Genomic DNA, 14,245 nt, shown 5'->3' with positions numbered 1-14,245 from the left:
GCTCATTAGATGACACATTCTCAGCCTAGTATGTTGATATTTGTTGCTTATTGCATAACTAAACAGTGTGTTCGAAATAGTATGTAGCGTGATTAGTACACAGTATGTAGTTTTAGTAGTAGGCAAGACAGATTTTGGCCAGCGTTGTCAGTGAAATATTTTGGTGGTAAATATGATCAGTTGCCTCAATCACACCGTTTTTATTGTTTGTTGTGGAAATATAGTCCGGAGAGAGTTGAGAAAGGTGCTGTGCTATTACAGGTGAAAAGCCTTGTAACAAAAACATTTGCCAACATTGCCAAAGGCTTATAGAATGATTCCTACAAAATAGAGGGTAATATTATGGGAGCTGGCTTCACCTCAGGCCTTGGAGTGTGAGTATGACTGAGCTGGCTGAGAGTCTTTGCTGAAGTGAGGAGGTATGTATAGGTTGAAAAGCAAGCTATGGGCCCAGTAAGTCTTGTTTCTGTGTATTTTGGTGAGACTGGTGTTTCTACTGATATACAGTGCCTTCAGAAAGTATTCGCACCCCTTGACTTTGGTCCCCTTGTTGTTACAGCCTAATGTCAAAGTGGAATTATGTTTTAAGAAATGCTGAAATGGCTTGAGTCAATAAGTATTCAACCCCTTTGTTATGGCAAGATTAAATAAATTCAGGAGTAAAAATAGGATATTAGTTGCATGGACTCACTCTGTGTGCAGTAACAGTGTTTAACATGATTTTTGAATAACTCCCTCAGTCGAGCAGTGAATGATTACATAATATGCAAGGGCCCTCAATCGAGCAGTGAATGATTACATAGTATGCAAGGGCCCCCAGTCGAGCAGTGAATTTCAAACACAGATTAAACCACAAAGACCAGGGAGGTTTTCCAATGCCTCACAAATAAGGGCACCTATTGGTAGATGGATAAAACAATTTTAAAAAGCAGACAATTAAAATACCTTTTTGAGCATGGTAAAGTTATTAATTACACTTTGGATGGTGTATCAATACATCCAGTCACTACAAATATACAGGTGTCCTTCCTAACTCAGTTGCTGGAGAGGAAGGAAACCACTCAGGGATTTCACCATGAGGCCAATGGTGACTTTAAAATAGTTACAGATTTTTATGGCTGTAATAGGAGAACTGAGGATGGATCAACAACATTGTAATTATTCCACAATACTAACCTAAATGACCTAAAAGAGTGAAAAGGAAGCCTGTACAGAATACAAATATTCTAAATCATGCATCCTGTTTGCAATAAAGCACAAAAGTAAAACTGCAAAACATGTGGCAAAGAAAGGTACTTTATGTTCTGAACACAAAGCAATATGTTTGGGGCAAATCCAACACATCAGCGTAGCCCTCTTCATATTTTCAAGCATGGTGGTGGCTGCATCATGTTATGGGTATGCTTGTCATCAACAAGGGTTTTTTTGAGGGATAAAAAATAAACGGAATAGAGCCAAGCACAGGCAAAGTCCTAGAGCAAAACCTGGTTCAGGCTGCTTTCCACCAGACACTGGGAGACAAATTCACCTTTTTAGCAGGACAATAACCTAAAATACAAGGCCAAATGTACACTGGAGTTGCTTACCACAACGACATTGAATGTTCCTGAGTGGTCTAGTTAAAGTTTTTGACTTAAATATTCTTGAAAGTCTATGGCAAGACATGGAAATGGTGGCTAGCAATGATCAACAACCAACTTGACAGACATTGAATAATTTTTTTGAAGAATAATGTGCAAATATTGTACAATCCATAGAGACTTACCCAGAAAGACTCACAGCTGTAATTGCTGCCAAAGGTGATTCTAACATGTATTGACTCAGGGGTGTGAATAACCTGTTTTTAGGATTTAAAAAAACCTCTCACTTTTTCATTATGGGGTATTGTGTATAGATGGGTTTGTAACACAACAAAATGTGGAATAAGTCAAGGGGTATGGATACTTTCTGAAAGCACTGTACAACCATCCGAAGGACTGGGTAGAGGCATGTCTGACCAGTGTATGCATGTGTGTGTGCCAGGTGCGGACGCTGAGGACTGATGAGGCTCGGGGCCTATTGTGGCTGATGGAAGAGGAGGCTCTGCAGCCTGGGGGTTCAGAGGATACTCTACTGGGACGCCTCTTCATTTACTATGGCCCTGCTGAGGGAGAGAGCAAAGGTGAACACATACACAGTCAAATCTGTTGCTCATCACTCAGTCACACACACACACACACACACACACACACACACACACACACACACACACACACAAGAAAGTTAGAGGCACAAAGATCATACCCACAAGGGATGTAAACCTCCATTAGCAATAACAGACATCAACAACAAAACATCCCCACAGGATGATGCTGCCACCACCATGCTTCACCGTAGGGATGGTGCCAGGTTTCCTCCAGACGTGACGCTTGGCATTCAGGCCAAAGAGTTCAATCTTGGTTTCATCAGACCAGAGAATCTTGTTTCTCATGGTCTGTGACTCCTTTAGGTGCCTTTTGGCAAATCCCAAGCGGGCTGTTGTGCATTTTACTGAGGAGTGGCTTCCGTCTGGCCACTCTACCGTAAAGGCCTGATTTGGTGGAGTGCTGCAAAGATGATTGTCCTTCTGGAAGGTTCTCCCATCTCTACAGAGGCACACCTCCCTGACCAAAGCCCTTCTCCCCCAATTGCTCAGTTTGACCGACAGCTCTAGTAAGATCCTTGGTGGTTCCAAACTTCTTCCATTTAAGATTGATGGAGGCCACTGTGTTCTTGGGGACCTTCAATGCTGCAGAAATGTTTTCGTAGCCTTCCCCAGATCTGTGCCTCGATACAATCCTGTCTCAGAGCTCTACGGACAATTCCTTCGACCTCATGACTTACATCCACTGTCAACTGTGGGACCTTATATAGACAGGTGTTGTCCTTTCCAAGTCATGTTCAATCATATGAATTCACCACAGGTGGACTCCAATCAAGTTGTAGAAACATTACAAGGATGATCAATGGAGACGGGATGCACCTGTGCTCAATTTTGAGTCTCATAGCAAAGGTTCTGAATACTTGTAAATAAGGTACTTGTAAATGTAAATGAGTTATTTCTGTTTATTGTTGGCAAACATTTCTAAAAAACATTTTTTTTCTCGCTTTGTCATGTAGTATTATTGAGGATTAAAAAAATAACAATTTTAGAATAGGGCTGTAATGTAGCAAAATGTGGGAAAAGTCAAGAGGTCTGAATACATTGCCACACAATGCACACATATAAACATCCATCTACGCATCCAAACATTCATTGAAATACATAACTGTTATCAACTCCTTTTCCCTCCTCTACCTGTCAGGTCACACCTTGTTGCTGAAGAGTGGGAAGCCGCATCACTTTCTGTTGGGTCACAGTCATGGGACAGACTGGGTGGAGTATGATGCCCGTGGTTGGCTGAGCCATGCCAAACAGAACCCTGCCTCTACCAACGCAGGGAGTCTCCTGCAGGACTCCCAGAAGTAAGACCCACATAATGTTTTAGCTTGATTGGCAATGCTTGCAACACACATGTCTGACCTGATCTGATTGTCTCTCTCCTTTCCAGGAAGAACATTAGTGGTCTGTTTATGAGCCGAGGAGGCGGGGCCACCACCCTGTCAGGCTCCATCGCGGGCCTGGAGGGTGTTTCCCAGCTGGCCTTGCGGCGCGCCACCAGCATGAGGAAGACTTTCACCACTGGAGTGGCGGCCGTCAAGAAGAAGTCCCTCTGCATCCAGATCAAACTACAAGTGGTGAGAGCCTGCAAGCTGTCTGCAGAGGGCAGGTCTGTTGGAGAGCAGGAAAGTGAGAGGGCTTCCCAAAAAATCATATTTACACTTCTGTTCCTGTAACAGTCTGGGTTGTGTTGGGCCACAGGGCCTCTCTTTTAAATCCAACACATTGGCTGATTCAGTAATAGGAGTCATTTAATTAGCACTGCCTAATATATCCCCATACCCTGGGGAGAGGTGTCCGCATAGCGCTTGGGGACCATCCATCTTCCTTTGTTTTTACCATATTATTACAGCTTGAAAGGGTAGGCACTAGGAGCCGCCCTCGTGTAGGGCCTAGGCATTAGATTTCCTGCTCCTGAGAGTACTTTCCTTAACTATACCATTTATTAAAACCCAGGTGGATTATTTCATAAGATTGCTTAATGCAGGAAATGTGCTATTATAACCATTAGTGAGAGCCAGTGTATAGAGCCTGTGCTTATGTTTTAAAAGTTTGGTCTCTGTTTAGGCTGGCTATTCTCTCGATGCATGTTGAGGCCTTGCCCTCTCTCATTGCACTCACTGTTACCATTTCAGTCCCAGCTAACTCCCCTATCTCCTGTAGGATGCTCTGTTGGACACTGTGCGGAGGTCCAGGGTTCACTTTATCCACTGCTTGCTGCCCAATGCTGATGCCCTGCGGGCAGGCAGAGGGGAGTTGGAGTCCCAGGGGGAAAGTGGAGACTCTGGCCTGATGCAGCTGGATGTGGTCCTGCTCCGGTCTCAGCTCCGCGGCTCCAAGCTGCTGGACGCTCTCAGAATCTACAGACAAGGTAAGAGACTGTGGATATTAGACTAGGAAGGTCTGAAAGGGTCTCTCAAACCAAATGATCTTCACAAATAGCAGTGTTTAAAATAAATATTAATGTACATTTTTCTTTTTAGCTTTATAACCTTACCCCCGATGTCCTTGTCTGTACAGGATACCCTGATCACATGGTCTTCTCCGAATTCTGCCGCCGCTTCGACGTGCTGGCACCACACCTGACCAAGAAACTTGGCCGCAACTACATAGTGAAGGATGAGAAGAAGGTGAGTATTTTTCTGTGTGTGTGTTTTGGAGAAAATAATATGATTCAGGCCAACAACGGAGGTCTGCATTGTTATATTAATGAGCTGTTATTATCTAGGCATAACTCACTTTAATAACTCTACCCACATGTATATATTACCTCGACTAACCGGTGCCCCCGCACATTGACTCTGTACCTTTACCCCCTGTATATAGCCTCGCAATTGTTATTTTACTGCTGCTCTTTAATTATTTGGTACTTTATTCATAATTTTTTGTAGGTATTTTTCTAAAAACTGCACTGTTGGTTAAGGGCTTGTAAGTAAGCATTTACCTACACCTGTTGTGTTCGGCGCATGTGACAAGTAACATTTGATTTGAGCTGAATAGACCATCTCCTCCTTGGCTGTCAGTAGCCCACTGACAGAGGAATAAACCTCTATTAATCAGGGCCATTGTGATGACCTTGTCTTATCCCCAGCTGCATCCAATCAAAGTGTATTTGTCATGTACGCCGAATACAACAGTGAAATGCTTACTTACAGGCTCTAACCAATAGTTCGGAGGGAAAAAAGTGTGTGTGTGTGTGTAGGTAAGTAAGTAAAGAAATAAAACCACAGTAAAAATACATTTGAAAAAAGAGTAGCATGGCTATATACAGACACTGGTTAGTCAGGCTTATTGAGGTAGTATGTACATGTAGGTATGGTTAAAGTGACTATGCATATATGATGATCAGAGAGTAGCAGTAGCGTAAAAAGAGGGGTTGGTGGGTGGCGGGACACAATGCAGATAGTCCGGTTAGCCAAAATGCGGCAGCACTGGTTGGTCGGTCCAATTGCGGTAGTATGTACATTAATGTATAGTTAGGGATTATGCATATAAGTTAAACCGAGAGTAGCAGCAGCGTAAAAGAGGGGTTTGGGGGGCACACAATGCAAATAGTCCGGGTAACCATTTGGTTACCTGTTCAGGAGTCTTATGGCTTGGGGGTAAAAAAACGGTTAAATTTTTTTATTTTTGTCCTAGACTTGGCACTCCGGTACCGCTTGCCATGCGGTAGTAGGGAGAACAGTCTATGACTGGTGTGGCTGAGGTCTTTGACAATTTTCAGGGCTTTCCTCTGACACCGCCTGGTGTAGAGGTCCTGGATGGCAGGCAGCTTTGCCCCACTTTGGCATCCCACTCCCTACCAAGGTTAATCAATGACGAGCAGAGACCGGAAGCAAAGGTCTTCTAATTGCACTGTAGTTAAGGGCTGAACAAAATACCCCAAACTTGGTATTGCACTTATCAACTTGGTGAAATATATTTTCTACCCTGGAGGCTGTCTGGCGGGTGGTTATGCCCTAATGATATGCTTAGGAAGGGAGCTCCCCACTTTTAAAATGTTTATTTTATTTCACCTTTATTTAACCATGTCGGCCAGTTGAAGACAAGTTCTCATTTACAACTGCGACCTGGCCAAGATAAAGCAAAGCAGTGTGACAAAAACAACAATACAGAGTTACACATAAACAAACGCACAGTCAATAACACAATAGAAAAATCTATGTACAGTGTGTGCAAATGTAGAAGAGTAGGGATGTAAGGAAATAAATAGGCCATAGAGGTGAAATAATTACAATTTAACATTAACACTGGAGTGATAGATGTGCAGGTAGAGATACTGGGGTGCAAACGAGCAAGAGTAACAATATGGGGATGAGGTACTTTGGGTGTGGTATTTACAGATGGGCTGTGTACAGGTTCAGTGATCGGTAAGCTGCTCTGACAGCTGATGCTTAAAGAGAGAGGGAGATATAAGTCTAGATATAAGTCTCCAGCTTCAGTGATTTTTGCAATTTGTTCCAGTCATTGGCAACAGAGAACTGGAAGGCAAGGCAGCCAAAGGAAGTGTTGGCTTTGGGGATGACCAGTGAAATATACCTGCTGGAGCGCGTACGACGGGTAGGTGTTGCTATGGTGACCAGTGAGCTGAGATAAGGCGGGGCTTCACCTAGCAAAGACTTACAGATGACCTGGATCTAGTGGGTTTGGCGACAAATATGTTGTGAGGGCCAGCAAACAAGAGCGTACTGGTCGCAGTGGTGTGTAGTATATGGGGCTTTGATGACAAAACGGATGGCACTGTGATAGACTACATCCAGTTTACTGAGTAGAGTGTTGGAGGCTATTTTGTAAATGACATCGCCGAAGTCAAGGATCAGTAGGATAGTCAGTTTTACGAGGGTATATTCGGCAGCATGAGTGAAGGAGGCTTTGTTGCGAAATAGGAAGCTGATTCTAGATTTAATTTTGGATTGGAGATGCTTAATGTGTGTCTGGAAGCAGAGTTTACAGTCTAACCAGACACCTAGTTATTTGTAGTTGTCCACATATTCTCGGTCAGAACCGTCCAGAGTAGTGATACTAGTCGGGCGGGAGGTTGCGGGCAGCAATCGGTTGAAGAGCATGCATTTAGTTTTACTAGCATTTAAAAGCAGTTGGAGGCCACGGAAGGAGTGTTGTATGGCATTGAAGCTCGTTTGGAGGTTTGTTAGTACAGTGTCCAAAGAAGGGCCAGATGAAAACAGAATGGTGTCGTCTGCGTGGAGGTGGATCAGAGAATCACCAGCAGCAAGAGCTACATCATTGATATATACAGAGAATAGAGTCTGCCTGAAAATTGAACACTGTGGCACCCCCATAGAGACTGCCAGAGGTCCGGACAACAGGCCCTCCGATTTGACACACTGAACTCTGTCTGAGAAGTAGTTGGTGAACCAGGTGAGGCAGTCATTTGAGAAGCCAAGGCTACTGAGTCTGCCGATAAGAATGCGGTGATTGACAGAGTCGAAAGCTTTGGCCAGGTTGATGAAGACTGCTGCATAGTACTGTCTTTGATTGATGGCGGTTATATCGTTTCGGACCTTGAGCATGGTTGAGGTGCACCCATGATCAGCTCGGAAACCGAAGGTACTGTGGGATTCAAAATGGTCGGTGATCTGTTTGTTAACTTGGCTTTTGAAGATTTTTAGAAAGGCAGGGAAGGATGGATATAGGTCTATAACAGTTTGGGTTTAGAGTGTCTCCCCCTTTTGAAGAGGGGGATGACCGCAGCAGCTTTCCAATCTTTGGGGATCTCAGACGATACGAAAGAGAGGTTAAACAGGCTAGGAATAGGGGTTTCAACAATTTTGGCTGATAAATTTAGAAAGAGAGGGTCCAGATTTTATAGCCCAGCTGATTTGTAGGGATCCAGATTTTGCAGCTCTTTCAGAACATCAGCTGTCTGGATTTGGGTGGGGGGTGGGGGGGTGCTGAGATGTTGGTAGGGGTAGCCAGGTGGAAAGCATGGCCAGCCATAGAAAAATGCTTATTGAAATTCTCAAATATCGTGTGTTTATCGGTGGTGACAGTGTTTCCTAGCCTCAGTGCAGTGGGCAGCTGGGTGGTGGTGCTCTTTTTCTCCATGGACTTTAGTGTCCCAAAACCTTTTGGAATTAGTGCTACAGGATGCAAATTTCTGTTTGAAAAAACTAGCCTTAGCTTTCCTAACTGACTGAGTATATTGGTTCTTGACTTCCCTGAAAAGTTGCTTATCGCAGAACGCCACAGGATGTTTTTGTGCTGGTCAAGCGCAGTCAAGTCTGGAATGAATCAAGGGCTATATCTGTTTTTAGTTCTCAATTTTTTTGATTGTGGCATGCTTTTTTAAGATGGTGAGGAAAGCACTTTTTAAAAAGCAACCAGGCATCCTCTACTGAAGGCCTCCCCGCTGAAGTGTTTTAGGGAGCGTTTGACAGTGATGAGGGGTGGTCGTTGGATCGCGGACCCATTACGCAAGCACGCAATGAAGCAGTGATTGCTGAGATCCTGGTTGAAGACAGCAGAGGTGTATTTAGAGGGCAAATTGGTCAGGATGATTTCTAAGACGGTGCCCATGGTTACGGATTTAGGGTTGTACCTGGTAGGTTCCTTGATAATTTGGGTGAGATTGAGGGCATCTATCTTAGATTGTAGGATGGCCGGGGTGTTAAGCATGTCCCAGTGTAGGTCACCTAACAATATGAACTCTGAAAATAGATGGGGGGGGGGGGGGGGTGTAAGCAATTCACATATGGTGTCCAGGGCACAGCTGGGAGCTGAAAGGGGTCTATAACAAGTGGCAATGGTGAGAGACTTGTTTCTGGAAAGGTGGCTTTTTCAAAGTAGAAGCTTGAATTGTTTGGGCACAGACCTGGATAGCCTGCAGAGTTCTGTCATGCTATCTCTGCAGTAGATTGCAACTCTGCCCCCTTTGGCAGTTCAATCTTGTCGGAAAATGCATTTGTTTATGTGAGATGTGACTGGCGAGAGGGTCTGATGGTTAAAGGTCCAATGTAGCTATTTCTATCTCAATATCAAATCATTTTTGGGTAACAATTAAAATGGTAAAACATTTACAAAAATGTCTTCTTAGCAAAGAGCAATTTCTCAAAGAATTTTGCTAGGACTGTCTGGAATTGGTCTGATTGGAGAGGGGAAAACTAGCTGTTATTGGCAGAGGTTTGGAACCCTTTTTCTTATTGGTTTATTAACCAATTGGTGATGTCACCAGGCAGGCCAAAATTTCAGGTGGTTTGTTCAAACAGCTCTTACACTAAAAGGGCATTTTCATTTTCACAGTAATATTACACTCCTAGTGTGTAAATGTATATAAAACACAGGAACATCACTGGTCCATTGACTGTACTGGGCCTTTTAAAGTGTTTCAGTGTAATCCAACCTGTGAAGGGAGGATTGCTAATGAGTGTTTTTCTCTGAGGGTATCTATCAATGAGAGTCAATTGTGTATCGGCCCCCTGCAAGAGGAGCCCGGCTGAAGTGAAACGGTGGGGAATGAAACATATGGGAGAGCAAGAGCGAAGTGGGTAAAAACCGAGAAAAGCAGATTTCCCCTGCGTCAGCTTCTCAGAACGGGGTTTCTTTGGAAATGGCATCAGACAAAAGACCCCCAGTGCTCTGGGCTGCAGCCCCTCTCACAGTGTAATCTAGAAGACTGCTATGGGGCCAAGACTACCACGGGGCCCGGAGGAATGAGCCTGGAGCAGGTAGATTCTGAAGAACAAGCTGTCTGGTCAGTTTTTATTTGCTGCTCTCCCTGCACACCCTCTACTCTCTAGAAAGGAGAGGTTGGGGATTGGGGGCAGAGGTGTGAGGGGAGAATGTGAAAGGAATATAGTTCAGGATTCTGTCAATCTGTCTGATAAGAGAAGTGGTTGCTGGGCTCCTCTGTGTTAGCCGTCAACTCTGCGGGACTGCTGAAGAGGGATAATCCGGGGGTAGTAGGGCAGGGACTGATCTGTGTGTGTTTCCAGGCTGTGGAGGAGCTGCTGGAGTCCCTGGACCTGGAGAAGAACAGCTATCACATGGGACTGAGCAGGGTGAGTACCACTACTACCACAGTAAAACCTCACACCTTGAATGAGTCACTTGTAAAACTACCTCTGTTCATATTATTATATTGTGTGCTAGGGGTTATAGAAACTCAAAAACTGTTGTTGCATACAGTAGATTCCCTTAATTTGTAGCTATAGATTCCTCCGTCCAGGTGTTTCTCCTTGAGGAATGTGTTTGTCACTGGGTGAACTGTCTGGAAAGTGTTGGCTGCCCTGGAAGTCTCTTTACTGTGGAGGATGGATGTGAGAGCCATGCCTGCCTTCCAGCCTCACTGGGAGACGCACAATCATGTCTCCTTTGTATTCATTTCATTATGGAGTAGTTTCTGGCAGTTGATGGACTTGTTTAATCCCATCAGCTCAGAAGTGGCCCAAAGCCAACAAGAAAATCAGGAGAAACAACAGTGGGAGAAACAATGGCTCCTATGCTCCCAGATGCTGGTAATTTTAATGGGCCATATTACAACATTGGAGAGACGGTAATTGTTTTGTAGACCGCTGCAGTTGCCTTCGGGGTTTGAAGTTTATCTGTAGATTAACACCAAAATGGTGCTTCACAAAGCATTCCAACAGCGTCCTAGCAACAGCAGTGGTCCCAGCCGAATGCCAAATAACAGCAGCACCAAATCTTCTCATGACACTGGCCCACGCAACTCTCACTGTGGTAAACACTGTCACAACAGGAAGTCACATGGCTAACGAGATGGAGTCATATCATCCATTTGGATCATAATATAACCCAGACGGCGGTTACAGGATGGACAAAGTACGGCTGACACTTCATTCTTTCCAGCACCCTCTGTGCAGAACGTTTCTAAGAGGGCAAAAGAAAAACATCAGTTTGATTTTAAAGCCAATTTCATGACATTGTACAGTATGTTCCCCTCTTCTCCATATCGGGCTAGATACTATATCTAAAGCGGAAATTGATTGTTAAATATACACTGCTCAAAAAAATAAAGGGAACACTTAAACAACACAATGTAACTCCAAGTCAATCACACTTCTGTGAAATCAAACTGTCCACTTAGGAAGCAACACTGATTGACAATAAATTTCACATGCTGTTGTGCAAATGGAATAGACAATAGGTGGATATTATAGGCAATTAGCAAGACACCCCCAATAAAGGAGTGGTTCTGCAGGTGGTGACCAGACCACTTCTCAGTTCCTATGCTTCCTGGCTGATGTTTTGGTCACTTTTGAATGCTGGCGGTGCTTTCACTCTAGTGGTAGCATGAGACGGAGTCTACAACCCACACAAGTGGCTCAGGTAGTGCAGCTCATCCAGGATGGCACATCAATGCGAGCTGTGGCAAGAAGGTTTGCTGTGTCTGTCAGCGTAGTGTCCAAAGCATGGCGGCGCTACCAGGAGGCAGGCCAGTACATCAGGTGACGTGGAGGAGGCCGTAGGAGGGCAACAACCCAGCAGCAGGACCGCTACCTCCGCGCAAGGAGGAGCAGGAGTAGCACTGCCAGAGCCCTGCAAAATGACCTCCAGCAGGCCACAAATTTGCATGTGTCTCCTCAAACAGTCAGGAACAGACTCCATGAGGGTGGTATGAGGGCCCGACGTCCACAGGTGGGGGTTGTGCTTACAGCCCAACACCGTGCAGGACGTTTGGCATTTGCCAGAGAACACCAAGATTGGCAAATTCGCCACTGGCGCCCTGTGCTCTTCACAGATGAAAGCAGGTTCACACTGAGCACATGTGACAGACGTGACAGAGCCTGGAGACGCCGTCGAGAACGTTCTGCTGCCTGCAACATCCTCCAGCATGACCGGTTTGGCGGTGGGTCAGTCATGGTGTGGGTGGCATTTCTTTGGGGAGCCGCACAGCCCTCCATGTGCTCGCCAGAGGTAGCCTGACTGCCATTAGGTACCGAGATGAGATCCTCAGACCCCTTGTGAGACCATATGCTGGTGCGGTTGGCCCTGGGTTCCTCCTAATGCAAGACAATGCTAGACCTCATGTGGCTGGAGTGTGTCAGCAGTTCCTGCAAGAGGAAGGCATTGATGCTATGGACTGGCCCGCCCGTTCCCCAGACCTGAATCCAATTGAGCACATCTGGGACATCATTTCTCGCTCCATCCTCCAGCCACCATGTTGCACCACAGACTGTCCAGGAGTTGGCGGATGCTTTAGTCCAGGTTTGGGAGGAGATCCCTCAGGAGACCATCCTGCACCTCATCAGGAGCATGCCCAGGCGTTGTAGGGAGGGCATACAGGCACGTGGAGGCCACACACACTACTGAGCCTTATTTTGACTTGTTTTAAGGACATTACATCAAAGTTGGATCAGCCTGTAGTGTGAGAAAGTTCCACTTTCATTTTGAGTGTGACTCCAAATCCAGACCTCCATGGGTTGATAAATTTGATTTGCATTGATAATTTTTGTGTGGTTTTGTTGTCAGCACATTCAACTATGTTAAGAAAAAAGTATTTAATAAGAATATTTCATTCATTCAGATCTAGGATATGTTATTTTAGTGTTCCCTTAATTTTTTTGAGCAGTGTAGTTCCATGTCCACAGCTAAAAACAAATGTCCCCTAATTTTCATTTCTAAAATCTGGTCACCTTATTTTATTATTTGTTTGGGTCAGTTCCAACTCCTGGTTCTTTCATGTATGTCAGGGAGGTTGGGTCATTAATGCTGGAGCCTGGCTATGGAGGCCTTGGATAGAGACGCCACTCCCATCAATATCTATCCTTCGCCTTAAGGAGCTGAATGACTGCCACCAGCCTTCACACTGCTTCACACAGCACTGGCATGATTGTCTTTCTGTGTGTGTGAATGACAGGAGCATGTGATGTTCCTTTAAATCTGTTTCACCTCTGACCTAGCCAATAGGGACACAATGCTAACACTGTCAGAGATAACGACTTCATCATCCAATAGATTGCCTTCTCTCCTTTTCTTTAGACTACAAGGGATGGATTATCACCTTTCCAGTTAATGTCATCTATTTGTACAGTAGGTGCTAAAAAGGCCGATACTTTCTTGAGGTCAATTATGTGCCAAAATTGTTGGAATCCGCTGCGAAATTGAACAAACATGACTATTTCCCTTCTGTTTGATGAACTAAAAAGTGTGTACTTTCGTCCCCAGTTGTTCTTCAGAGCAGGGACCTTGGCAAAACTGGAGGAGCAGAGGGATGAGCAGACCAGACACAACATCACCCTGTTCCAAGCAGCCTGCAGTGGATACCTGGCCAGACAGGCCTTCAAGAAGAGGGAGGTAGGCATGACTTCAGCACGGCTTCACGGTCATCCAGTTAGCTCCTGCTTCTTGGAGTGTACCTGTCAGAGAATAAAGTCAGGATTTAACGGTATAAACAGGGAAGGAGACAGCCTTGACATACAAAGTACAGCTCTATGACTGTGACTGTCCAATATCTATTTTATAGTTTAAAATCCAGGATTTATTTTCCATGATTTACATAAATAAATCATTTTGAGACAGAGAAAAAAAATTGGGAGATATGGTTGCCTATTTTTTGTTATTTCACTTTGTCCTGTATTGTTGGAGGTCGGAGCTAAAAAATGTCACTGTACCCTGTAATTTAAATTTGCAAACCTGAACATGTGATTATTAAACTCTAACTAATCTAATATGGCTTTAAGCTTTCTGAGAAACGGACATACGCGGCAATATCTTCCATAGTAGGTCTAGGGGAATTTTGTTTATTGCTTTAGCTCTTTTTATCATCACTGCATCTATTTAAGAGTTGTGATAAAAAAATGTCTACAACATAAGCAGCGTTTGAGTAATGGGAATGTGGTGGAAATAGGAAGCCGGGAAAAACCCAATGCTTTTCTCTTATGAAGTTCAGCGGTTGAGGCATGCTGAAGGGGAGGAGCGCTATTTAATCGGTTGGAAAGGGCAGGAAATCTGCACTGCGGAACTGTGTGATGACTAACTGTAGCATTACTAAATCCATTAACACTGCTAGACTACTTTTTTTCTGAATGCCTTCTCTGTTTTCTCAATAGAAAGATAAGATTCAATTTATTTTTTCTTGTAAAATCT

General features: G+C 44.5%; 1 pseudogene; it reads left to right on the top strand.

Annotated features, from left to right (window-relative positions):
- LOC139422422 (unconventional myosin-XVIIIa-like) overlaps positions 1-14,245 on the top strand; it is a 92,680-nt pseudogene that overhangs the window by 47,038 nt on the left and 31,397 nt on the right.

The sequence above is a fragment of the Oncorhynchus clarkii genome, chromosome 12, assembly GCF_045791955.1.
Source record: "Oncorhynchus clarkii lewisi isolate Uvic-CL-2024 chromosome 12, UVic_Ocla_1.0, whole genome shotgun sequence".
NCBI classification, from domain to species: domain Eukaryota; kingdom Metazoa; phylum Chordata; class Actinopteri; order Salmoniformes; family Salmonidae; genus Oncorhynchus; species Oncorhynchus clarkii.
Note: the sequence above shows the minus strand (reverse complement) of the source record. Positions and strands in the feature narration are given on the sequence as shown.